We start from the raw sequence: 21,255 nt of genomic DNA on the forward strand, positions 1-21,255 counted from the left end.
AGCTTGGGGTCCAGGAAGTCAGTGACATAGGGCCAACTGACTGGGGTCCTCAGATGTCCAAGGTTACACTTCCCTTGAGGCATTGCTAAGAAGGACAGAATCAGCACCACAAAGCCACCCCAAGCCTATCTCACACCTTCCAGGCTGCACAAAGCAGAAGATAAGAAGGCAAGGAAGAAGAGATCTTTGGAATTTTGAGCCATCATCTGAGTTCAGAGTTCAGGAGCTTCATCCCTCCTCTCCTCCAGGACCCCAAAATGTGCCCATGTGAGAAACGTTCCAGCATCTTCCACACAGAGGCTATCAACACCCCAGCAGTGTTGACCAGAGGAGCAGTGATGATCAAAAGATCAAGGGGACCAAGAACAGCCAGTGAGCAGAAACTTTTGTACTCTTCCTTCTCCTCCTCTTTCTTGACACTAGAAGAGGGAGCATGTCTCAGAGAGCTGGCTACAGCTCACTGTCTTACAAGGTCAGGGAGAGAAGGAACCAAAGACCAGACGATAGCCTCTCCCCACTCTTGAGTCCCCAAGCCTTCAGTCTGACCGGTGATAAGGAAAATAGAAGGAAGAGACAGAACTTAAATCAGAGAAGAAGGTGTAGTTCTTAACATTTGAGACCAGACTTCTGATAACCCACAGTGTTTGGACAGCTCTGAGTATCAGCCAAGCACCTTATGGATGGCGTCCCATTCAAACCTCAGCACAAACCTATGTGGGAGTCAGGACTAATTTAGTGGCTAGTTAAGAAAAACTGATTCATGGGGCACCTGGGTGGCTCAGTCGGTTGAGTGTCCGACTTCGGCTCAGGTCATGATCTTTCGGTCTGTGGGTTCGAGCCCCGCGTCGGGCTCTGTGCTGACAGCTCGGAGCCCGGAGCCTGCTTCGGATTCTGTGTCTCCCTCTCTCTCTCTCTCTCTGCCCCTCCCCCGCTCATGCTCTGTCTCTCTCTCTCTGTCAAAAATAAATAAGGATTAAAAAAAAATTTTAAAAAAAAAGAAAAACTGATTCAAACTAGATTAAGCAGAAAAAGGATTTATTACTCACATAATAGGGGAAGAATAACGGGTTAGTTCTTGAAGGAGGGCCTGTAAGTGCCAGGGCCCCATCTCCAGCCCTCTCTCTCTCTCTCTCTCTCTCTCTCTGCCTCTGTCTCTCCCCCAGTTTCTCACCCACTGTTAGTTTATATTACTTATTTATTTATCCAACAACTCTAGGCAACTACTTGGATGTCGGTATTAATTTACAATTGCTGCTATAACAAATCACCACAAACTGCATGGCTTAAAACAGCACAGATTTATTCTTATTGTTGTGGTGGTCAGAAGTCCAAAATGTGTCTCACTGGGCTAAAATCAAAGTGTTGGCAGGCTTATGTTCCTCTGAAGGCTCTAGAGGAGAATCCTCGTGCTTACCTTTTCCAGTTTCTAGGTGCTTCCTGTTTGGCTCGGCGTGTGGTCCCTTCTTCCATGTCTGAAGCAGCAGTGGCCAGTTGAGCCCTCACATGGAACTCACCCCACCTCCTTCTTTTCCTTTTAAGGAACCTTATGATGACCTAAGGATCATCCAAGATGGAAATTTATTTCCATCTGCAACCTTTAATCCACTTTGCCATGTAAGTCACATATTCCCAGGTTCTGGAGATTAGGGTGTGGACCCCTTTGGGGGCCATGATTCTGCTTGCCACGCTGTCTGACAGTCATCTCAAGCTTGACTAGTCCACATCCGAACTTCTGCTCTCCCCCCACCACCCACAAACCAGCACCACCCACAGCCAGCCCAGTCTGAGCTGAGGACAATTCCCGCAGAGACTTGGCTCTCCTCTTTCTCACAACCTGCCTCCAATCTGCCAACTACTCCTGTCGGCTCCACTGGTGAAAGCTTCTCACGTCTCACCAGCCCAGACCAGCTACCATCCTCTCTTACCTGGAAGATTGCAAAAGCCTCCTCGCAGGCCTCCCTGATTCTACCCTTGCCCCTACAGTCTAGTCCCATCAGGACAGAGAAAAAGGTTCTTTGAAAACCTGGGTCAGATCAGGTGGCCCTTGGTAGGTAAACCCATCTGCCTCCCTGCACTCCCTGAGCGAGAATCAGGAGTCAGAGAGATGGAGATCAAATGCCACATTATTACTGAAAAAGCTGTGCTAGAGGACTTGGCTTAGGCACGACAAAGGGTTGGTGAAAGCTCCCCTGAATTGAATTTACTTGCCCAAACTTCAGGCAGAGCTCTGCTAAGATAGCCAAACAAGCAGACCAAAATACTCCTTCTGAAGTCACACAGATGTGAAGGAAGGTGAGGAGACAGGTCTGAGCCAAGACCACCTCCCCAACTTCCCAGCTGGAGGAGAGAAGAAAGGGTGGGGAAAGAGGCCATGAGTGCCCTGGGGACGGCCTTTCACAGTGAAGCAACCAAAGTCCCTGTTCACTTCCTACTAATGTTTTGGTATGAAGGGGATTCATTTTCATGGCGCAGGGCAAGGTTCATTTCTATACCTGGATTTGCCTGGGAAGTGAGACGGATACGGGTGGTGGGAGCATGGGGACTAGAGGATGTTATGGAGAGTGACACTCTAGAATATATGGGAGGTGTGGGAGGCATTTCTGACATGACTCCCGTGGTTCCCACCTCCTGATAGCCACACTCTGGTGTAATCCCCTCCTATTGAGTGTGGGATGGATCCAGTGACTTGCTGCTAATGAATAGAACATAGCAAAAATGATGAAATGCCACTTCTAAAATAAGATTACACAAGACGGTGACTTCCAGCTCACGCTTGCTTGCTTTCCCTCCCTCCTCCCCCTCCTCCTTTTTCTTCCACTGCTCCTCCTCCTCCTCCTCCTTCTTCCTCTTCTTCTTCTTCTTCTTCTTCTTTCTTCTTCTTCTTCTTTTCTCCTTCTGGCTCTTCCCTCAGGCTTCACTTGATGGAGCAAGTATCATGGCAGATCCACATGTCAAGGAACTAAGAGTGACCTCCAGGCAGCAGCCAGTGAAAAACTGAGGCCCACAGTCCAACAACCCATGAGGGACTGAACCCCGTCAGCAACTATGTGAGTGAGCTTGATGGCAGATCCATCCCTAGTTGAACCTTGAGATGGCTACAGCCCTAGAGGACAACTTGACTGCAGCCTGTGAGAGACCAGAAGGAGAGGCCCCTGCTAAACCATGTCCAGATTCCTGATCCACAGAAACTGAGATAATAAATTGTGTTGTTTTAAGTCATCATGCTTTGGAGTAATTTGTTACACAGTACTGGCTGACTAATACAGAATTCCTTAGCACAGTGCTTGGCACATAAGTGCTTATAAAAAAGACACTAATTTTGTTACATCTGACTCCAAAACCATTTCCTCAGCTATCTCTCAAGAGTTCCTGAGAGATACTTCTAAGGTTAGAGCTGTTTTCCAAATGTGTTACTTTCTGCAGTTTTCAGCTATCTGTGAGTCTCAGAAAATTGAGGAGCGGAGGGTGGAGAAATGCTCTTCTTCCCTCTAGCTTGGGAGGCCCTGAGAGACTGAAACTGAAGTGAACTGGTATTTTTCCCTCCTACTGTGATTGTGCTAGTCCTGAATCCTACTCACCCTATGAATTTAGTTGCAGCCCAAATTCAACGTTAGCTGAATAGCTCCAAAATGGTGCCAGATAAAAACAGCACGGTCCACATAGAAACAAGCCTCCCATCTCACAGTTGCCATAGAAATAAGGAAACAGGTGACTAATAAGAAATCTTTGCCTGGATCTTGGTAAACGGACCCAGCCTTGATGTCTGGGAGATTGATCACACACAAAGTCCTCTGAAGCTTTATTCTGACGAACAATTCCAAGAAATCGGGCTCCCCTCGGTTCTCAGAAATGTTGTGCATAGACTCATAAGGCAAATCACACTCTGAAGGTGCCAATGAAGTTATTCTTTATGACTAATAATAATTTTCCTTGGGCACCCACCCCATCCTTCCCTGGGCTGTACCAGTGATTTCTTCCAGATGGGCACATGCCCCAAGCCTGCCAGTGAGGCTTCATTCTGGGATCCTGCTGAATATACTTGGAAAGAGAAGCATTTTCAAATAGCTTAGTAATAGGGGCACCTGGTTGTCTCCGTCGGTTTAGCAGCCAACTCTTGATTTCAGCTCAGGTCATCTCATTGCCTGTGAGGTTGAGCCCCACAGAGGTCGGGCTCTGCACCGACAGTGCTGAGCCTGCTTGAAATTCTCTCTCCTTCTCTCTCTGTCCCTCCCCTGCTTGCTTGCTCGCTCTCTCTAAAAATAAATAAATAACCTCCAAAAAATTTTTTTTAATTAAGTAATTCAATAGTAGAACGTAAGTATGGGATTGCTTGGGGCTGCCATACCAGGATAACCTTTCTAGAAGAAAGAGAGCACAGAAACACATGAGAAAGAAAGGGAGGGAGGGAGGGGAAGACAGAGTCCTCATTGTGAGGATATGTACCACTTGAACATTTAGATCCGTGTGTTCTGATCAGATTTCAACTCTAGACTCATTGGTCACATGAGTAAACCAACTTCATTTTTGCTTAATTCTGTTTGGGTTGAGTTTCTGTCCTTTGGAGAAAGAAAGAAAGAAAGAAAGAAAGAAAGAAAGAAAGAAAGAAAGAAAGAAGAAAGAAAGAAAGGAAGAAGGAAAGAAGGAAGAAAGAAAGAAAGAGAGAGAGAAAAAGAGAGAAAGAAATGTTAGGGGTTGCATTGTGTTCACCAAAAGATATGTTGAAATCTTAACTCCCAGGACTTCAGAATGTGACTTTTTTTGGAAATAGGTTCATTGTAGATAAGGTTCATTAGTTTAGACGAAGTCATACTGGAGTAGGTTGATGTCTAATATGGCTGATGTCCTTGTAAGAAGGGGACGTGGGGTCACAGGGAGACATTGCCATTTGATGGCAGAGCAGAGATTAAACCCACACTGCCAGCCAAGGCATGCCGAAGATTGCCAGCCAGCACCAGAAGCTGGGAAGAGGCAAGGAAGGGTTCCACTCAGAGTTGAAGAGGGAGCACGATCTGTGACACCTCACAAGTTCTGAGGCTTCTGGCTTCCAGAACTGGGAAAGAATTCATTTCTGTTGTTTTAAGTCACTGAGTGCCTTGTGCTCTGTAACTACGGCAGCCTTAGAAAGCTAATCCAACACCTGGCTGATAGAAACATCATGAGAGGAAGCCAAGATCTGCCACCAGAGTCAGAGATGGGATTCCTTGCCCTCTGTCTCTCTCTAGCTGTGTGACTCTGGGCAAGTCTCTTCACCTCAGTCGCCTTGTCTGCAAAACGAGGAGCAAATTGCTCCCGCAGAGCTGTGGCATGTGCTTGGGATAATACTGTTCGCGAAGGGACCTAGCAGTGGCCATGACTCAACAGCCCTTTACCGAAAGAACTGTGAGGGGCGTGTGCTAACGGATCTCAGCTTTAAAAACGAAGACTCGCTTCGCAGTTTTTGTCTTCTTTTTCTGTTCGTTTGGAGTATATTTAGATTCCCTTTTCTTGACTTCATCTCCATTTCAGAGGATCGTCTTGTAGGAACTTTCGTATCGTGCCCAGTCTTGTTTCCCAGGAAAGGCAGTTTCTTTCATCCTGCAAAACCCAGCCTTCTTCTCGTGGTGGGTGACTGACAAGCAACGGAAGCTGTCACACTGACAGACTCCAGCGAGGGGACTCAGCCTTCAGTTGCAGGCTTTAATTTATCTGGGCGAGTTCCCGATCGACAGCAAAAGGAAGACAGAAACATAACTTTTGGCCTTTTCTCCAGTTGTTGACCTCTTTCCACACCCTTGTTGTTCTTAATGGGATGGGGTGGCGACACTGACGTTACTGAAACTCCTTGTTCTGTGACTTGGTGGGGAGGGGGGGAGCCTGGGAGTAGCCATGGTGCTTCCGGAGTTGATGGAATGGGACATTCTGGCAATGGGCATTTCGTGGGAGGATAAGAGTGTCGGGAGCAGGGAGGACCCCACACAAATACAACTGCTAGATTGTGGTTTTAAAAAGATGGTGGTTCCGGGGGCACCTGGGCAGCTCTGACGGTTCAACGTTGGACTTCGGCTCAGGTCATGATCTCACAGCTCATGAGGTCGAGCCCCACATTAGGTTCTCAGCACTGGGCCTGCTTCAGATCCTCTGTCCCCCCCTCTCTCTGTCCTTCCCTGAATCATTCTCTCTCTCTCTCTCTCTCTCTCTCTCTCTCTCTCCCAGTAAAGAAATAAGCTTAAAAAAAATGATGGTTCTAGAAGGTCTATTCACATTCTTCTAATGTGAGCCACTTCAAAAAATTTTAGGGGCGCCTGGGTGGCTCAGTCGGTTAAGCGTCCGACTTCAGCTCAGGTCACGATCTCGCGGTCCGCGAGTTCGAGCCCCGCGTTGGGTTCTGGGCTGATGGCTCAGAGCCTGGAGCCTGTTTCCGATTCTGTGTCTCCCTCTCTCTCTGCCCCTCCCCTGTTCATACTGTGTCTCTCTCTGTCTCAAAAATAAATAAATGTTTAAAAAAATTTAAAAAAAATTTTATTATACTGTGTTATATTTTTCTGCCCTTGTCAGTCTCTCTCCATATCCTCAGTGTTTGGCAAGGGAGCAGCCCACAGATAAATGACATTATCAGGCTCTAACCATGATCATGCATCTTTTTTTTTCTTTAAATCAAACTGATCCAAACTAATCCACACAGACTTCATCATTTTTCCCTCCTCTGTGCTTCAAACCAGGCACAAAGTTCTGAGATCGAGTCCGTTTGTGCAACCAAATGATGGAACACTGCTGTGGCCTGTGCTGGTTGGAACGCCAGTGTGTAGGCTGTGGAAATCATTTGATGTCTATTACATTTGTGCATGTTTTATATTCCGTGTGTGTGTGTGTGTGTGTGTGTGTGTGTGTGTGTGTGTGTGTCACTACTGTTCTCAGTAAAACTCAGGCTGGCCAGACATCCTTGTATCTATAGATCTTATTGTCATGAGCCACCGTCCGATGGCTCTAAGAACACTAGACTCTTTCATTAGATTTCTCCCAGCTTAAGAGGGCTCATATACCCAGGATTTCTCTGCCTCAGGCCCTATGACAACTTAGACACAAAACTCAGTGCCAGCATTCGTGTCCAGAGGAAACCCATGTAGGCAAAACGCTTTGAGATTCTCTATAGATCTCAGCGAAGATGCATGGGTAATGGGTTTGGGGACAGGTCTAACACCTGCCCACCCTCTCTGCCAATGTGTTCTCCTATCTCCGTATGGGATCAACCCAGATTGCTCAACATTTTTTATTCAGAGAAGTTAAGGAAAGGGCTTTTGTGGTTTAAATATCCTAGGGGGTGGGGTCCTCATCCTCCAACCTAGGTGGTCCAGGTAAGTACAATTAGATGTTTTCTTCTAGAGAAATATCAGTGAATAAAAATGTCTCCATTTTTATTTTCACATTAGTAAATATGTCCCTGTATTAGTTTGCTAGAGCTGCTGTAACAAAACGTCAGGGGGCTTAAACAACAGATATTTATTGTCTCACGGTTCTGGAACCTAGAAATCTGAGATCGAGGTATTGGTAGGTTTAGTTCCTTTTGCATGTTGTGAGGGAATGATCTGGTCCAGGCCTCTCTCTGTGGCTTGCAGACGACCATCTTCGTGTGCACATGGCTCTCTCTCTGTATGTGTGTCTGTCTCTCGATTTCGACTTTGTATAAGGATCCAGTTACATGGGAATAGGGCCCGCCCTGACGATCCGACTTTAACTTGACTACCTCTGTAAAAACTCTCTCCTCAAATCAGGTTACGTTCTGAGGTACTGAGGATTAGAACTTCAACATGGGAATTTGAAGCAGGACGCAATGCGGCCCATAGCAGTCCCATTATCCAGTTCAAGAACTCCTGCATCTGAAAGGCCTCAAATGTTGAAGAAAAAGTTGAAAGCATATGCCCACATCTCTGGTGGTCTTTATGCAAGCAGTGGTTCCATTCAGAGGCCGAACCCCACCTTGGACAACGATGGAGAGCTGTTTCCCTCGGCCATGGGGTAGGTGGGTGCTGTGGTCTGCGAAGTCCTTATTCACATGAGATCCTGCCCATAAACATGGCTACTTTGCCAAAGCTTATTTGGGAAGCCAGAACGCTAACTTTTGCCTTTTGAGTTATTAGTGTCGCACACATGATTAAAGCCTGGCTCTTCAAAGTTTAAGTAATTAACACCTTTGGTGATTCTCTCCAAAGGGATATCAGCTTGACTGAACGTGATAAACTTTTAATTAACTCTTATTATTGGCAACACAGGATTTCCCGTCAGTGTGGGCTTGTCGAGAGGTGTTCCATTATGTTGCTAAATATGCTGTCACCTTGCTGAACTGTGGCGAATGCACACCCTCAGCCTGCCATATAAAAAATGAAAAGGACTCCAGATGGGTTGGAGGAGTGATCCCAATGTAGACTGAGTGTAAACCATAGAGAGAGCGAGGCTGGGAAGTGTATTTGCTCCATTGACACCACTCAGCTAAGCTAGTGTCATTTCTTGGGCAGAAGTTTATGCCGGGACTACAGAACTTCTACTTGGTGTTCGAGGGTGAACAACAGACCCGATTATAATAGCTAAAAGAGAAACTTACAGAGGAGGAAACACTCAGCTTCAGAAAAATTAAGAGACTTGCCAAAGGTCATAGGGCATTAAGCAACAGAGCCAGAACTAAGACTTAGATTCGATGCTGCAAAGTTGTTTTGACCATATCATGTCAGTCCAGCCCTGTAGTGGCCATCTGCTCGGTTCAGTCTGGGTTTCCTTTTGAGAATCACCATTCCTTCACTCTCAGGTCATTGGCTCAAGTGAGGCTGACTTCACCTATCCCATTGCAAGGTTGGGGTTGGACGCATGACCCAGCCTGGGTAAGCGAAGTCTTGACAATGGGTTTTCATGGGCATGTAACTCAAAGTAAGCCAAGGACATCTGACAGAGGGGCTCTGTTCCTGTGCTAAATTTGGAGCTGCCCGTGGTCATCTTCACCTACACTTTGGAAGAGCCTTCTTAAGAATGAAAGCATCACAAAAGAAAATGGTCATGGCTAAAGTCAGAGTCATCCCTAGGCTTTTCAGTTACGTGAGCCAATAAGTTTTCTCTTTTGCTTAAGTCTGTTTCGACTGAGTTTTTGGTATTTGTGCTCGGAAGAGTAGAGATTAATCCAATCCTTTTGGTTAAAGGATCCAAAGCACAGGGTTGGGTGGTGCTGGAAGGGAACAATCTAGCAGACAAGGAATGCGGGGGGCCAAAGGTATTTAAACTCAAGTGCACATGGGTGGTGATGTGGAGTCTTGGGGACCTGTCTGTGTTTGGAGCATGCTGGCAGGAGGCCTTCTGATACGTAGGGGGGCCATGCAACATAGACCCTGGTTTCACTTTAGCCGGTGTGTCTTATTTCACGAGCTAAGTTAAAAACAAACTTGTGGGGCACCTGGGTGGCGCAGTCGGTTAAGCGTCCGACTTCAGCTCAGGTCACGATCTCGCGGTCCGTGAGTTCGAGCCCCGCGTCAGGCTCTGGGCTGATGGCTCAGAGCCTGGAACCTGTTTCCGATTCTGTGTCTCCCTCTCTCTCTGCCCCTCCCCCGTTCATGCTCTGTCTCTCTCTGTCCCAAAAATAAATAAACGTTGAAAAAAAAAAATTAAAAAAAAAAAACAAACAAACTTGTGGCTCTAACAGTCACAATGGGCAGATCCAGATCACTTCCTGTCTTCACAAGAATGCCCTTTCCTCCCCAGCATTCTAACAACCCCTCAATCAACAAGTTTGAGAATTCCCAGGACCTCATTTAAGTTCAAGGGCTCAGCAGTACCCGTTCCAATACCTTTAAAGGGAAACAAGAAACTGGAAAAATTTAATATCCAGGTGAAGCTCGTTTATGTTTGTTGATATAATTAATATGTCTGGTCATAGTTCTAGTTATTTTGTTTATTTTGTTACAAGATAAATATCATAAAAGTCTCATGTTTGGTCTCTGCCGTTTTATATTTTATTTTTGTATTTCTTTTAGTCTTTAAGAAGATTCCTATGTTTGCTCCTGTGACTAACTTTACATTATTATCTTTACATAATGCCTTTGGTCACCCTTTTTCCTTTAGACGATGTCTATTGGCTCTCTACTCTGAGCAGTATGTGTTAGGCTGCAGTCTCTTCCTCTTCCCTCCCCTCCCCTCCACTGACTTTCAGTCTATAGAGTTATCTTTCTTATTTGACCTTTCCACTTTTAAGTAGGCTTAACCTTCTGCTATTTGGTTTGTCAGCTTGAAGTGATATTCTTTGATTCTCATCTATTACCTGTAAGGCAGACAATGAACATACCCATTGTCCCTCTTACCTCCACCTTCTCCCACTTTAAAAGTTGCATTATTCTTTTTTTTAACGTTTATTTATTTTTGAGAGAGAGAGAGGCGAGCAAGGGAGGAGCAGAGAGAGAAGGAGACACAGAATCCAAAGCAGGCTCCAGGCTCCAAGCCATCAGCACGGAACCCGATGCGGGGCTTGAACCCACAAACCATGAGATCATGACCTGAGCTGAAGGCAGACGTTTAACCGACTGAGCCACCCAAGTGCCGAAAAGTTGTGCTCTTCTTATTATGTCAAGGCATTTGACGTGTGCATGCTATTCCTCTCCCCTTACTGCAGCCTGCCTTTTTCATGTTAGTTCTACAGTTCAATATAGTCGATGTTTTCCAGCAATCATTTATTTGCCAAAGTTGATTGGGTAAAGTTGGAGGTTTCCTAGATTCTTTAAAAAGAGTTCAAGGGTACAGTTGTCCCCAAGCTCTTGCATATTCAAACTATTTTTTCTCTTGCCTTGCTACTTGAAGTAGTTTAGCTGTACTCAAAATCCTCAGGGGCACCTGGGTGGTTCCGTCAGTCAATCGCCTGGCTCTTGATTTCGGCTCAAGTCATGATCTCACAGTTTGTGAGATCGAGCGCTGTGCTGGCTCCGTGCCAACAGTGGGGAGCCCTACTTGGGATTCTCTCTTTCCCTCCCTCTCTCAAAATGAATAAACAAACTTAAAAACAATCCTTGACTCACTTTTTCTCTTCATATGTCTTGTAGATACGTTCTTGCTCTTGACAAGACAACCCAACTTTCTAACTTTTGGAGGAAACTTTGAGTTTTGTCTGTTTGTTTTCTTTTCTTTTCTTGACTAGAGGTCCAGAGAATACTTTTTCCTTATATTTAGTCTAGTAATTTTATCAGGATGTTTTGGGTTTATGCTCTCTTGGTCAATTTTCCCCAAATACATGGTATACCCTTTCAACATGGAGAGGCAGGTCTTTCATTTTGGTATAGTTCTTGAATTAAAGGGTAGAGGAAGAGGTGTTTGGGTGACTTTTTCTATTTCTCAATTCAAAGATTCTCTGTTCTACAATGAAGGGTAAAAAAAAATTTTTTTAATATATGGCATCTCTTTTGAAATTTAGTTTTTTTTCTGAACTTCTTTCTTCTACAGAAAAGTAGGGTGACTAATCTTCCCAGTTGGCTTGGGAATGAGGGTGTTTCCAAGGATGTGGGACTTTCAGTATGAAAACTGAGATAGTCCTAGGAAAAAAAATTATGATAAAAAAAACCCAGTGTGTTCCCATGACTGTCACTCTGGTCCTCTTTCCTTCCAACTCTCCCTCTTTTGCTCACCCATCACATTTTAAAACTGATCTCAGTACTTCCCAACCAAAGGAAGGTCTCTCTCCTTTCTGGATGAACCTTGTTGATGGGTTCTGGCTTCTGTTACTGCTAGACCCCTGCTTCACACTCTGTTCTTCTACATAGCCCCCACGGCTCTCCCTGCACTGGTCAGGATTTGACTCTAGCTCAAATACATGCTTCTTGATTCACATGTAGGTTGAAGTATGTGGTCTTCTCTTCCTCCTTGTGAAGCTACAGCTCTTGTAGACCAGGGGTGGGTTTTTTCTCTTCTAAGTGGTCTATGGATTTTTAGGAGATGTGCAAAAATTAAAATTGAGGGTGGCCATTTTTATCCTTCAGGAAGCCAGATGCCCAGAAAGTGGGAAAATTTGATCAGTCTACGAATGGGTGCCAAGCTCGGCTGCCATCATGGGCATTTCTGTCGTACCATTGCTGTTGAGCTCTGAGGAGCTGAAGCTCCCTGCCTCACCAGTGCATCTGGCAACTACTCTCAGGTGGGCAGGCTCAGGAAGAACCATTTACCAGGCATCTTGTCATTCCAGAAACTGTGTTAAGTACTTTCATGCCTCCATGCCTTTGCTTATGCTGTTACTTCTGCCTCGAATACCCTTTGCCTACTTCTCCATCTGGAAAAATTCTATGCATCCTTCAAATTCAGCTCAAATGTCAGCCTTATTTATGAAGCTTCTCCACCTCCTTTCCCCCCATCACCACCAACTCATTCTGTTGTGTTAATGCATCTCTCCTTCTGCTGTGTTAGAGCATCACTTGGCTGAAACCCCCATATTGTAGTGCTTATTCCATTGGCTCTAACTTGACATTCTCTCTTTTACTAGACCCTGAGGTCTTCAAGGTCAGAGGATGTGCCTGATTTGTCCTGTGCCCTAAACACCCAGCACAATGCTTGGCATAGAGTAGTTGCTCTCAAACCTTTACTGAATGAATAAGTAAATAAAATAGTTTATGCCAGGCTTGCATCTAAGACAGCTCCATGATGTAGACAGCGATCACACAAAGCACTTCTCACCATTCACAAAGGCACAGCTGACATTGCAGACTTGGCCTCCAGTAAGGAAGCAGTGGGCTCTTTTATTCTGCTTCATTATTATTTTTTTAAAGAAACAATATGATGTTTCCTTAGTGCTCCCCAAAGCGCACCAATCAGCATACTAATCACCCCGAAGTGTCATCTGAATCTGCCAATTTCATAAATTTGCATATTTTCCAATCAGTTCCTCATTCCCCTCCCCCCCCTTTCATTAGCTATTCTCGGAAGAGCTGCATTCCTTCCACATTGCTCAAACTGACTTGATTTTTATTTCTCTTTGTAAAGACAGATTTGTGAAATGATGAATTAGTCATTGCCAATTTCATGCATTTACGCTTTGCGCGTTAACACCTTATATTTATTCAGCCCCATTCTCCCCTTCTGGCTCCAGATGGTGTGGCAGTACAGCCTTGAGTGTGGAGGGGAGAAAACTCATTCTCTCTCCCTCCCCCTCCCACAGTTTCAGCTCCAGCTCGACTGTGCCAGAATGGCGCATCACCCTCTGGCAAACGGGGCTCCGTCTGCAGATTTCACAGCCGCTTAGGAACTGGGATATGTGAGTGAGACAGTGGGAACTGTCAGATACAGGCTCTTTTCACTCCGGCCACTGTTCCCCAAATAAAGCCGCAGTGGGATGATATTTTGATATGTTCACAGATATGAGTGTGTGTGTGTGTGTGTGTGTGTGTGTGTTCTCCTAGCGGCTGGGGGCCACGAATGTCTCAAGAAGAGACTGACACAATGGAACTCTGGAACAAAAGCATCAAATCCGTAGATTGCTAAAAGCCGGAAGTTCTGGTGAGACCGAAAGATTTGAAAGAACACGCCACCAGGTAACACAAGCACTGCTGGCCTTCTTGAGCCTGAAATGGGAGTCTAGATAAATCTACAAAACAAGGACTCAGGTGGGTGGAGAAGGGTCGAAGACAAAGGCGTGGGTGACCCTAGGGCAGGAAACAGACCACAAGGCAGGGAAACCCCAGGTAAATCTGGGGGGGTCTCTCTGAGAGTGGACAAGATCTATTCTTTGCTTTTCAGATGGGGCCCAGGAAGGTGGCTAGCTTGTTCAGTCACTTGTCCCTTAGGCACAGTAGAGTAGAAACAGTGACGTGTCACATCCAAATGAGGAAAGACAGAGGCCAGCATGCCGCATCTTCTGTGATCAGAAATTTTCCTATTCGCATGAGAAGGGCAGCCGATGGGGTAGGACCTGGAAAGAGTGAGTCTGGAGGGAGGGCACTACACGCAAGGGTGATGTGGAGCGGTGGGCACTTGGACCTCACCAGCATGGCCATAGAGCAACCCAGGAACAGATGACCCACTTCCCATGATGCCATGGCCCTACATAAGCCTCTGAGAACTCAGATGCAGTGGGGAGGTAAGGGGAGTAAGAAGGCCCCTGACTTGGTTAAAGAGACTCTAGATTGATAGCAACTTCTAGAATCAGCTGAAATTACCCACGGTGGACTGGAGACAGACATTAAGGCCAGTTTTAGGGCAAATAGAACACCGTGCATCTCTGAGCTGGGGCCTGGAGTTGACAAACACTATGTGCCCTCTTGAGCAACAGTACATGAGTTGACCGCAAAGTTTCTGTGAATGCTAGACTCCTAGCTGTCTCTGTAGAGACCATGCAGGGCAGCCACATGTTTTACAGTTCTGGACATTGTATGCACTGAGTTGGCCAGAATCCCAAAGCCAGTTTGAAGGAGAGATGGGTGTGTTTGGCCTGAAAGCTTTCCAACCCCTCCAAAAGCCATGAATCAAATCAGAAAAGCTCATCACATGTCTCAACACAGATGTCCACCCAAAAACATTTTACAGGAATATTTTTAAACGTCTGTGGGGTGTGTGTGTGTGTGTGTGAGAGAGAGGGGGGGGGAGAGGGAGAGGGAGAGAGAGAGAGAGAGAGTTTATGTGGAAAACAAAAGGATGGAATGACAAAATGCTTCTGGAAACTTCTTTAAATGGTGGAGTCCCTGCAGGTCATAGGCTCATCATAGAGCACTGTGAAGGAGGGACATCTGGACCAGGAAAGATATTACTGGCAGAAATATGACCAATAATTTCACGTTGCTTGTAAAGCCTAAATATAGTTAATTTGCAGGCTGTGAAATATAACGAATTATAAAAGGAATGGCCAAATTAAGCCCAAGTGGCTTTTCCTAAGTTTTCTCATTAATTTTGATTTGCTTTGTTTGCATCCTGTATGTCACTTGTGTCCCATCTCGGTAAAAACGGGCTTGAAGGGTAAGCAGAAAATCTGTGGAGGAAGTGTCAGCCATTGTTTTCACTCATTAGGCAAAATGGAGGTGGGGGGTAGGGGAGGGAAAACTAGACTCTTTGATTTGGGAAGCAATTTGGCTTATTTTGGTAAATGCTCATTGAGCGCAAGCAATAAGCCAAGAACAACGGTTGGCACTGGGGGGGATCAAGGTGACCAAGAATGGTCTCCATCCTGAGGAGCCTCAGGGCACGGTGGCCTCGCCACGCTCCATCTGACAGAGCCTGGCCCGTCAGGGGAGCACCGTGGGTGGAAAATGACGTTGGCGAAAGAGAGAGAGTGGTTGCAGCGATGAGGCCAGAGTGAGTCATAGAGGGAGCATCATTGGAGAACCACGGCTCCAACAGCTGACAGGGGAGGAGATCCCAGTATCTACATACACAAAATCCCAGGACACGGCAGCGCCTGCAAGGTCCGGATGACCACCCCCACTTTGTTCAGAAGGTCTCAACTCCGAGCTGGAGGACAAAGAGAGCCATGCTATGTTGGCAAGCAAACCACCCTAAAGAGAGTTTCGTGAAAGCAAGCTATATAGGACATTAGTTCTCTTTATCACGCATTTTAGCAATCTATCTTTGCTTGCCCAGTCAAGAGTTATCGGTTGAACTCCCACCCGGGCTGGTGCCATGCAGAACTCGACAGACACGCGGCAGACAGAGGCAGGACCGTTCCTGACAGTGTGAACAGTGCATCCCCATGTCCTCGATGGGGAAATCTGGTTGCCCTCCCATTCATGCTCCCCGGAGCTCCCCTGCTTGGGTCTGACGTGGCTTTTAGGGGCAATGAACTCCCAGGTGCTTGCGCTTTCAAAGAGTAGGTTTCAGTTTCCTGAAGGACCCATGCAGAGCCCAGTAATTGAAATCACGCCCAATCTGAGGGCAATACTTAGCTTATTTATTCAGACATGAGTCATTGCCCTCAAGGAACTCACTGTCTACTAGAGAGATAAAGAATTGAAGAGTGTCAACGACAAGGCAGGGTGGTATTTTCTGCAGGAGAAGGTTGGATTCATTTTGTCTGGTAGGAGATGTAAATGTGTCCTAAAGGAGGCTGTGCCTAAGCTGAGTTCTGAAGAGTGGGTGGGAGTTGGCCAAGCAACGAAAATATGTGGGAAGGGTGTTTCTAGCAAAAAGAACAGCATTTGCAAAGGCTCAGGGTCATGAGACATTAAGGTGATCTAAGCTGGCAAGGGGTGGTCAAGGGAGCATGAGAGTCCTATCTTACTCTCCCACCCCATAGATCCAGTGCCAAGCAAAGTAAGGATTGGCTGGGATGACCCTTCATAGAAACCTTCCAGAGCCAGTGAAAACCCAGTTGACTCAGTGCTTCCATATCCAAGTCCTGGGCTTTCATTCAATTAAAGGCATAAATGTTCACTTAGCATGCCTTCTGCGCTTGGTCCTAGAGGCACACAGACTAGATGGGACACAAAGACATGATCCCCGTTGTTGGGTTCCTCCCAGTTTAAGAAAAAGACGAAGAAAAAAATGGGTCCGTGAAAGGTGGGGCATGAGAAGCAGGGCCGAGGCCAAAACCAGTAGTGCTCACAGATGTTCTAGATAATAAGAATTGTACCCAAGTGCAGATACAACCCACAGCTGTACTTTCTTTGGACCACCATGTTTTCCCTTGGTAAAAATGTAATTGCTGATATTTTTATAAAAAGCAAGCTGTCGGGGCGCCTGGGTGGCTCAGTCGGTTGAGCGTCCGACTTCAGCTCAGGTCATGATCTCGCGGTCCGGGAGTTCGAGCCCCGCGTCGGGCTCTGTCCTGACAGCTCGGAGCCTGGAGCCTGCTGCGGATTCTGCGTCTCCCTCTCTCTCTCTGCTCCTCCCCTACTCACATTCTGTCTCTCTCTCAAAAATAAATGAAGATTAAAAATAAAAAAATTTTAAAAAAAGTGAGCTGTCAAAGAAAAATGCAGATTTCGGATCTTTCTTGAAAAATCCAAAAGTTCTAGCCATAGTGACCCGCATGTCAACACGGCCACCTATTTGCCCACGGCCACATAGCAGGGGCTCCATTTGGATGGGGCGTGTCCTCACCAGTACATCACCTGGCTTTCTTCATTCAGTCTCATCAGCCGTGTGGCCTCTGAAGCCACCTGACTTAGAGACCCAATACATACAAACCCCCGCCCAGTGTTTGACATATAATAGATCTTCCAACAGTGGAGACCGGTGTAATAAGAGCAACAGAAATTATAATTAGTCCCCGGGTTGCTTCACTGAGCAACTCTTAGGTTAGTCTGCAATTCTTTTTTTTTTTTTTTCAACGTTTATTTATTTTTGGGACAGAGAGAGACAGAGCATGAACGGGGAGGGGCAGAGAGAGAGGGAGACACAGAATCGGAAGCAGGCTCCAGGCTCTGAGCCATCAGCCCAGAGCCCGACGCGGGGCTCGAACTCACGGACCGTGAGATCGTGACCTGGCTGAAGTCGGATGCTTAACCGACTGCACCACCCAGGCGCCCCTGCAATTCTTTTTTTTAACGTTTTATTTATTTTTGAGACAGAGAGAGACAGAGCATGAACGGGGAAGGGGCAGAGAGAGAGGGAGACACAGAATCGGAAGCAGGCTCCAGGCTCTGAGCCATCAGCCCAGAGCCCGACGCGGGGCTCGAACTCCCAGACCGCGAGATCGTGACCTGAGCCGAAGTCGGACGCTTAACCGACTGAGCCACCCAGGCGCCCCAATCTGCAATTCTTCTAGATACCCTCTCGGGCTTCTGAGAATGATGAGCCCTAAGGCTCTCATTCAAGCATCACAGACACAAGTGAAAGATCCAAGAAGACCCCGGCCTGCAGTGACAGAGGCCATCAAGGACCAAGCTGCCACCAAGGGAGGGAACACTGGGACAGCTTCATTATGGGAACAATAAGCATTTGTTCCACGAAGGAACAGCTGCAGGATAAACAACAGGGCAGCGGCAAAGACCCGCGCTCCACTTTGCAGCGGGCAGCGCACGACTGCCGCCTGGCTGGCATCTAATTGGCAGCAAATGAACACGTTTCTAATTGAGCCAAATATGGCTCCTTGCTTGGGTCCCATCTAGCCAGACACCTGTTTTGCTCCATCTTCTCCTGCGAAATCAGTGTCCCCAGGGAGCAGCTCAGCAGTTATGACTTTGCGCCTCCACTGGGGACTCTTGTTCCTCTTTACCCCAATTTTCTCCATCTGGGTATACGTCCATTCTACCAAGCACGTCCCACGGCTGTCTTATCACTGTTTTATGAGCGTCAACGCTGGGTAGGGCTGTGTTCCCCTGGGTATTCTGTGGGCAGTGTGTAGAATGAGGTTAGAGGGTATGTGGATGAACATTTTCAGACTTGAGCTAACGTTGATGAGGGTTGTAGACTGAATTGTGTTCCCCCCAAATTTGTACGTCGAAGCTCCCAACTTCACATTGACTGCATTTGGGGACAGGGCAGTCCTAATCCAATCGGACTGACGTCCTTATAAGAAGAAGAGACACCGGGATCATATATGCACAGTGGATAGGCCATGTGGGGACGCAGCAAGCAGGTGTCCCTCTGCAAGCCAGGGAAAGAGGCTCCACCAGAAATACACATTGCCGTTACCTTGAACATGGACTTCTAGCCTCTAAAACGATAAGCAAATGCATTGCTGGGATTTAAGCTGTCCCGTCTATGGTATTTTCGTTATGGAGGCTCTCGTAAACTAATACAATGTGTACTCGAGAAAATGGATAATTGGCATATCAAAACGCACTATCACAGGTGATATAGCTCGGGGTGATGCTTACAATTTTGAGTTGGAGAAAAATGTCAAAGAATTTGGAGGTATAAGGAATGGCAAAACATTGTAAAGACGTTCATCCAACGAATTGAAGGTTAGGTGACACTGGTCGAGTGGAGACGTAGTTTTGGAATAAGACAGCCCTGAGCTTGACTCTAATCTGCGTGCGTTATCTGTGTGACTCTTATCCTCTCTGAAGTCAGGTCCCCATTGGTCAAAAACAGGCAGTAGAAGTTTGTGTTTTAATTTTCTGTTGATGTGTCTGTCAGTTCCATGAGCTGTGAGCATTTCAAGTGCCATGCCCTGTACCGTGTCATGTCCATGTTCTTGGGACCCAACCCAGGACCCGACTCTAGCAGGATGGCAAGAAGGGGCGAAAAGGACATGGGTTCTGCCACTTAACAGCTGTGTGCCCTTGGGAAAATTACTCAGTCTTTCTGAAACTCAGACTCCTCATCTTTAAAATGGAAACGATAATGACATCTACCATGGGGTCTTGTTTTGGGAATCAAGTGAAGCCATCCCTGTAAAGTACTTAGCACAGTGCCTGGCATATCTTGAAATGTGTACCGTATCATCAGTTCTTAGTAAATCCTCGTTGCGTGAAAGAGCGAATGAATGTTTAGTCAAATGAATCGATGAGTGGTTGGTGGATAAGTAGGTGGGTGGGTGGGCTGGTCGAGAGATGGTTAGATGCAAGGGTGGATTTTCCAATCAATAAGTGTAAGTATGTATTTATAAATGAATGAGTTGATTGATAGGTGGTGGATGGATGGATGGATGGATGGCCGGTTGGAGTTTTCAATCAATGAATGTACATATGTATTTATGAGTGAATAAACCAACTGACGGACGAATAGCTTAGATGGATGGGTAAACTTTTTGAATGAGGAATGGTAATACAGGATGAGTGGGTGGGTGGATAGATGGATAGACTGTGACCGATCCATTGAAACATCATCTGTTTCTTTGCATGGCTGAGGGCTCCAGCCTCCAACGTAATGGCCAGAACATTAAGGATAGACAGTGAAGGGGGCCCTGGGAACAAGAGTTTTACGTAACTGTTAAGAGGCAGTTTGAGACTTCCCCTTTGGAAGTAGAAAGCCTGTTTATGGGATCATTGACAGCCTTCTTGTTAAAGACACAGAAGTGAGAGGGTTGTTTTGCATCGGGAGCTTTGGCATTTTTCAGCCTTCCCAGACATTTCACTTCCCTCTCTCAGAAACACATTTGCTTCTAATCTGATAAGCAAAAACTCCTCGAGCAGCAATCAGACCCGGCCCCCAGGTACAGTGTTATTTGAAGACAGGCCTTGGGTAATCTATCATACCTTTTTAATTACCAAGAGCTACCCCAGAGATAATGAGCCTTTCTGTAGAGTCTGGGCAGGTTTTGAGTCGACTGGCCAACTGCCACGAGAGTATCTGCCATAGGGATTTCACCAGAGCTCCAGTTTATTCCAACGATGCTCTCGGAGCCTCCAGAAACACCCGGTTCTCAGGCAGTCAGATGCTTGCGGCTTCCTCCAGACAGTCTAGCAGGAGAGTCAGAGCATCCAGTGGAGACAGTGCTGCAGATCAACTCTCATGAGCTCATAAAGCTAAACAGAGGGGCGCCTGGGTGGCGCAGTCGGTTAAGCGTCCGACTTCAGCCAGGTCACGATCTCACGGTCCCTGAGTTCGAGCCCCGCGTCGGGCTCTGGGCTGATGGCTCAGAGCCTGGAGCCTGTTTCCGATTCTGTGTCTCCCTCTCTCTCTGCCCCTCCCCCGTTCATGCTCTGTCTCTCTCTGTCCCAAAAATAAATAAATAAACGTTGAAAAAAAAAAAAGCTAAACAGAAAAAACATGGTCCATTACCCACACTGTTCTCTGTCTCCTCTCCTTCCGTTTTTTTCTTTTTCATTACCCTGCCCCCCCCATTTCAGTGCTAACCCATAGTCACAACTCAAGAATGCCACAGAGGCATTACGGTGCTCCAAATACGGCTTCTACCCACACCCACACAGCGGAGGCCTGAGGCTTCCTATGGAGACGCCCCCACTTCGCAGTCCTCTCTGGTCTTCCTTCCAGCAGAGGCGACAACACCCTCCACCCAGGGACTGGACTAGGAAGCAGGCTAACCAGGCTTCCAGCTCTTGGGGCTCTGGGCTGACTACTGAATCCCGCTGAATCTCTGTTTCCTCGCCTCTAAAAGGGGACTAATAAACCCTCTCTGATAAGCTGTTTTTAAAAGACGACATTAGATATACCTTGTGCGCCTCTTCGCTCGTACTAAAAACTTTTAAAAATACTTAGCTACATTCGGTCGATATTTCTTTAGACATCAACCACATCTAGAGAGCTGTACCAGACACCGGAGGTGTAAATGGTGAGCAAAACCGACACGGGGTTTTTTTGTTTATCGTCACGGCAGTGTTAGCAAAAGGGAATGATTGCTGGTAGCGATGGGTTTGGGGCTGGCGAGTGTGGACAGTGTGATGTAAGTCCGCCTTCGTGTGACCCGGCCGTCATTGCCTGCCTTGTCCGACC

The sequence above is a fragment of the Prionailurus viverrinus genome, chromosome A1, assembly GCF_022837055.1.
Source record: "Prionailurus viverrinus isolate Anna chromosome A1, UM_Priviv_1.0, whole genome shotgun sequence".
NCBI classification, from domain to species: Eukaryota; Metazoa; Chordata; class Mammalia; order Carnivora; family Felidae; genus Prionailurus; species Prionailurus viverrinus.